This window comes from Rhincodon typus, chromosome 15 (assembly GCF_021869965.1).
Source record: "Rhincodon typus isolate 14 chromosome 15, sRhiTyp1.1, whole genome shotgun sequence".
Lineage (NCBI taxonomy): Eukaryota > Metazoa > Chordata > Chondrichthyes > Orectolobiformes > Rhincodontidae > Rhincodon > Rhincodon typus.
Genome location: NC_063346.1, coordinates 7,124,712 through 7,131,508, shown reverse-complemented (window position 1 = coordinate 7,131,508; position 6,797 = coordinate 7,124,712).

Here is a 6,797-nt window from a genome sequence, read left to right as displayed (position 1 = left end):
AAGCAGACCCTTTGGTTCAGCTTGTCCACGCCAACCAGATATCCTAAATTAATCTAGTCCCTCTTGCCAGCATTTGGCCTCCAGAGTTGCTGTGAATAATTCTGTGAGACTTTTTCACAAATGCTCCTTTCTTGTTTAAACCATCAGAAATAGACAGTCTGGAATAACTGTTTCTGCTGAATTCAGGATCATGGCCAGGGATTACGTAAGAACATAAGAAATAGGAGCAGGAGTAGGCCATCTGGTCCGTCAAGCTTGCTCTGCCATTCAATAAGATCATGGTTGATCTTTTCATGCGCTCAACTCTAATTACCCTCCCACTCACCATAACCCTTTAATTCCTTTACTGTTCAAAAATCTGTCTTTGCCTTAAAAACATTCAACGAGGTAGCCTCAACTGCTTCACTAGGCAGGGAATTCCACAGATCCACAACTCTTTGAGTGAAGAAATTCCTCTTCAACTCTGTCCTAAATCTGCTCCCCCTTATTTTAAGGCTATGCTTCCTTGTTCTAGTTTCACCCTCCAGTGGGAACAACGTCCCTGCTTCTATCTTATCCATTCCCTTCATAATTTTATATGTTTCAATATGATCCCTCCTCATTCTTCTAAATTCCAATGAGCATAATCCCAGTATAAGCAATCTCTTCTCATAAAAAAAAAACTCTCAACTTCAGAATCAACCCAGGGAACCTCCTCTACAGTTCATCCAGTACATCCTTTCTCAAGTAAGGATCGCTGAGACACTGTCATTAACTGCCATCCCCAAGAAATGACATGGAGTTCAACTCTTTGAAAATATTACTCTGGCATAAGTTGACCTCATACGTTTTGTCTAAAAATTCACATCAAAAGTTCAACTTTTGCATCAGTATACGATAGTTCACTTTTGTGTTGAAGATAGTCAGCTCTGAAAAATGAACTCTGAGACATTGAGGCAGAACCCAAGAACAGGAATAGACCATATTGACCTTTGAGGCTATTCTCCATTGATTTAAAATTAATTATAAACCTGGCATCAGCTGCCATTTGTAGAAGAGAGCCATAAATGTTTACTAGCCTTTGTGTGTACAAAATAATCCTAATTTCATTCCTGAGATTTATGGTTCTAATTTTTGAAATTCTAAAATATATCAACCAGCGGAATTTATTTCTCTTGGTCTTCTTTATCGGTTCCTCCTAATGTTTTGAAAACTTCAAACAAATAACCCTTAATCTTCGAAATTCCAGGAAGTAAAACATGTTCAATGATTGAATAACGTAACACTTGGAGTCCAAGTGGTACCTCAATGCTGCATTGCCTTTGAGTTTTTATCTGAGTGTGGACTCCCTGGAAAAACTGCAGTGGAGGTTCAATTGGAGCACTTAAGATGGCTTTTGAAGGATTATTTGGCTAAAACTAGTGTGGGGAAAAGCAGGAGATTTGCGCTGGGTGATGTTGCTCATTTAATAAGCTATTGCAGGAATGATGGACTGAATAGCCTCCTTCTGCACTATAAAGTTTCTGGTGGTCCTGTGACTGTGTGATTCAACAGTATAGTGTCAGAACTGGTCAGTGTACCTCAGGTGTTGTCTACCACAGTTTTGTAAAGCTCCAGTATAATATTTACCTCCTTGTATTCCAGACCTTGATATAAAAACCAGTGTTCTATTAATCTTTTTGAGCTTTCTCCATACCAGCATTACACCTCTAAGTTTTAACATGTACATGTGCCCCTAAATCTCCTTGGGCCTCCATTATGTCTAACCTTTCACAATTTACTGCGAGTCTTGGTTTGATCTGTACTTGATTAGCTGACCATCGTGAGATTCAGATTCTATAAGGGCAAAGTCTTCTCACAGGCTTCAAGAGTCTGTCATCAAATGGCTATGGGAACAGGCATTAGATTATGACCTTTATCCAAAATTGATCAAGTTGGGGCCACAGCGCAGATTCAAAGTCTAACTATGGAGAATCTATGAGGATGGAGTAGCTGGCCTTTTGAGTTAGGTGAAGAGCAGGTGACCCAGCACGAGGTGTCCTCTTTTTAACTTGTTACAAATTGAAAAGAAAACAAGTCCACAGTAGCCTGGCTAACATTACGGGATGTGGCAAAAGGGGGTGTGAGCCTGTTCACACAATGGCGTGAGGCCTGAAACTGAGGCCAGGTGAACAGGGACAGTCTATAAGCCTATTTGGAGACCTGGCTCACTCATCTCTTGTTCGCTGCGCACTCTGGTGACCAGGAGGCCGAATGGGAAGTTCCAATCTGAATCCAACAATGGGATCCAGTCATTTTGTTGTTGTTGTTGTTGTGAATGGGATCTAGTCATTAAGTCTAAGGTCAATTTGGCTACCTGAAGCTTGCTGGTAGGTTACTCCATCTATCCCCTTCCCCATCCCACCTCATGGACCATGGTCTGGGGTTAGACTGGAGTGAGAAAGCAGCATGACAATTGGCTGTGAGCAATTCAGAGCCCCCTCACCTCCCTGCCTGCCCTGCCTCAACATCCAAAAATTCAGTTCTTTCCGTGTTCACCAAGGGGGAGAAAAAAGTAAACTTTCGATTCTGTATCACTAGAATACAAGATGCAAACTCTTGGCTCATTAATTTTGCCCCAAATTGCAGCAGACCAACTGCAATGCATCGAGTGCCAAGATATAGCACATATTACAGGTCAGATATTGAACCTGGAATCTTCAAGAATATGACTCAGTTCCACTCCTGAGTCTTTGACAGTATTGAATGCCTGAGCTGGATTACAGTGTGTCATACTAAATGCCCAGGCTGAGTGAACACAGACCATATACTGTCAAAGCTGGACATCAGAACAATCTGCAATTCTGCAATTTCCGAAGTTGTCAACTTTTGCTCAATGTCATGCCTGTAATATTTTCTTTACTCGTTTGAGCTGTCACTCAGACAAGTGCCTGTAACTTGGACCTCAAGCTGCAGATGCCCTGGGGACCTTGGTCACGCACTAGTAACCAACCAGAAGCAAATCCATTAAAACAGATCATTACCGCAGCACAGCAGTGAAAAGCAGCTTAGCCTCCTCTGTTCCTACATTTCAGAATAGAAATTCAATGAGATTATTGGAGACAGTAAACCAACCCTCTGACTCCATCCTTATCCCTGAATTTCTTACACACACATTCAGTTCTAAGGAATGTTCACCAGACCCGAAACGTCAACTCTGCTCTTTTCTTCACAGATGCTGCCAGACCTGCTGAGTTTTTCCAGCAACTTTGTTTTTGACCCTGAATTTTGCATATGGTGAGCCCTGCTGTACAGGAGAATGGGACTGGTTTATTCCGTGACCAGGACAGAACATTTTTGCGGATGTATGAGGCAGGTCAACATTGTGGAAAGGCCGTGAGAAAGAAGTCATTCTGGGAGCATTGGTGGGTCTTGCGTTTGGAATTGGATGGGAACAGAAGATAGAGCAGTGATCGCATCACATGACAATGGGGGGAGACACATGAGCATTAACAGAAATAAATTCGATTCCCTGTTAGCAGCAGAGTAATGAATGCCCCACTTCACTTTCCAGGCAACCTTTTGAGCACACGTGTCATTGCCCAACAATCAAGATTGTTGAAGCTTGTAGGAACAGGACAAGTTGCTGGTCCAAAGGCTAAGATATCACGGTGCTTGATAATGTGTGGAATAAAATAAATACAAAGGATATTCTTACAGAAGCAGCTTGTATCTATGCAGAAGTATTGACATTTTAATACAAATTGAATCATTTTGTAGGAGCAATATCTAAAAATATTGATGCAACATTTTTTAAAAAGAATTGATGTTAAGACAATTTACAATTAAACTAGGATAACAAGGTGTAGAGCTGGATGAACACAGCAGACCAGGCAGCATCAGAGGAGCAGGAAAGCTGACGTTTCACGTCTGGACCCTTCTTCCTCTGATGCTGCTTGGCCTGCTGTGTTCATCCAGCTCTACCCCTTGTTATCTCAGACTCCAGCATCGGCAGTTCCTGCTATCTCCATACAAATAAACTAACTGTAAGACTCCGGTACGTACATCTGACTCCTTAGTACTGCTTCTGCCAACTAAATACAAGAGATTGTACTATCAAATCTTATCCTTTTGCTGTGTTAATAAGTGAGAGCAGTTTAATATACTCCCTCTCAAAGCTACATGTACATCATATCACAACAGACCATAGAAGAACCTATTAGGACAGGTCAAAGAAGTACATTTTGAGGGACATCTTGAAGAAATTATAAGCTCCTTCTCTGGGTACTGTCTCTTGCTGGCAGGATGATGTCGAGGTACAGGTGCTCGACTGGGGAGTACAAGGTCAAAAATCACACGACACCAGGTTATAGTCCAATGGGTTTATTTGAATACACAAGCCTCAGTACTCAATACCAACAAGTGCCAATTTCCAGAGCCCATCCTTTAACTCATTCGCTTCATCCTCGACAACAACGCCTTCACCTTCAACATTCAGTTCTTCATCCAGACACACGGAACAGCCATGGGGACCAGATTTGTACCCCTGCCAACATTTTTATTCACAAGTTTGAACAGGACCTCCAACTAAAGCAATACACCAGATACATTGATGACTTTTTTTTCTTTTGGACTCATGGCGAGGAATCACTGAAACAACTGTAAAGTAATATCAGCAAGTTTCATCCCACCATCAGACTTACCATGGACTACTCTTCAGAATCGGTCTCATTCTTGGACACATACATCTCCATCAGGGACAGACACCTCAATACATCACTCTAGCATAAGCCCAAAGATAATCTCATGATGCTGCACTTCTCTAGCTTACACCCTGAACATATTAAAACAGCCATCCCCTACAAATAAGCCCTATGCATACACAGGATCTGTTCAGATGAAGAGGAACACAATGGACGCCTGACGATGCTGAAGGATGCCCTCATAAGAACGGGATATGACTTCCAACTCATCAATCACCAGTTCCACATTGAAAAACCTTAATGACCTCCTCAGAAGACAGACATAGGATACATCTGATAGGGTGCCCTTCTGCGTCCAGCACTTCCTGGGAGTGGAGAAACTACGCCATGTTCTTCGCAGCCTTCAGTACATCATTGATGACAATGAGCACCTCACCAAGATCTTCCTTACTCCTCTAATTCTCGGCCTCAAACAACCGCCAAACATTGAACAGCCGTTGTTGGCAGCAAACTACCCAGCAGCCTTCAGGACAACGTCGACCACAACACTATACAACACTGTCATGGTAACCTCTGCAAGACATGTCAGATCATCGACATGGACACTACCATCACACATGGGAACACCACCCACCACGTGAACGGCAGATATTCTTGTGACTCGGCCATTGTTGTCTATCTCATATGCTGCAGGCAAAGCTACCCCGAGGCACGGTATGTTAGCGAAACCATGCAGATGCTATGACAACAGATGAATGGATACCATGCAACAATGGCCAGACGGAGATGTTCCCTCCCAGTTGGGGAATACTTCAGCGGTCTTGGACATTCAACATTGGAACTTCGGGTAAACATCCTCCAAGGCGGACTTCGGGATACACAACAACGCAGGGTCGCCGAGCAGAGACTGATAGCCAAGTTCGGTCCCCGTGAGGACGGCCTCAACCAGGATCTTGGGTTCATGTTGCACTGCAGGTAACCCCAACACACTATACACTCCCACACACACACACTCTCTCACACAAACACACTCACACTCTCACACAGACCCTCTCTAATAAACACACTCTTTCTGTGTCTCTCTCTCTCTCTCACACACACACACACACACGCACGCACACACACACACACACACACACATACGCACATGCATAAATCAATGGGGTGAATTCAGATTGGCAGATTTGTAATTGCAGATAAATTCTATTTTGTTCAAAAAACACACAATTTGTAGACCATGTGGCATTTTATAAATTCCTACTTTGAAAATAAAACCACTCTGACTCTAAGTTGATTCACAGCCAGATTCTAAACAAGGCTCACACCTAAAATGCATTGTCTGACCTGGGATGTCCCCTCTGGTATACTGAGGGAACTGATGACATCTTTAGTTATCTCAGGGCAGTGACTTGAAAGAAATTCTGGAATTTGCATATTAATCCTTTCTAACTGATTAAAGATTTAACAGCCACCTTAAGTTTATTCAATACATTTGTATCAGTTCTATGACCCTTTGATCTTTTGCCCATAGATTCTGTGTCTGATACCAGCTCTCTCAAAAACACCTGAAGAAGGAGCGAGACTCCGAAAACTTGTGCCTTCAAATAAACCTGTTGGACTGTAATCTGGTGTATTGTGATATTTGACCTTGCTGGCTGGAGGCATGTATTGACTGGTTTCCACTTATCAAGTCCCAGGACTAAGGTTAAGATCACCAAAGTGGTTCAATACATTTTAAAATGTTTATATTTCTGCATAAGTGCAAGCTGGTTAAAATAAAGAAAACATGCAGCTTACAGTAACTGATGAGGGAAAAGTAAACTGACTTCCTACAGGCTTATGGTGTTATTTTTACTGCAGAGGGAAAATGGCTTCTTCTCTTCTGGAGATCCAATGGCTTCTCTCTCAAACATTTATGCCATCAAGCTGTTCAGCTGCGTGAGAACCAATCACATTGTAGCAGGCACTCAGAAGGCTTGTTGTCAATGACCGATTACCAATTGGCAGACCAATCAGCTAATTGTTATCAGCCAAAACTCCATTCATGTACAGAGACAGTAGGAACTGCAGATGCTGGAGAATCTGAGACAACAAGGTGCAGAGCTGGATGAACACAGCAGGCTAAGCAGCATCATA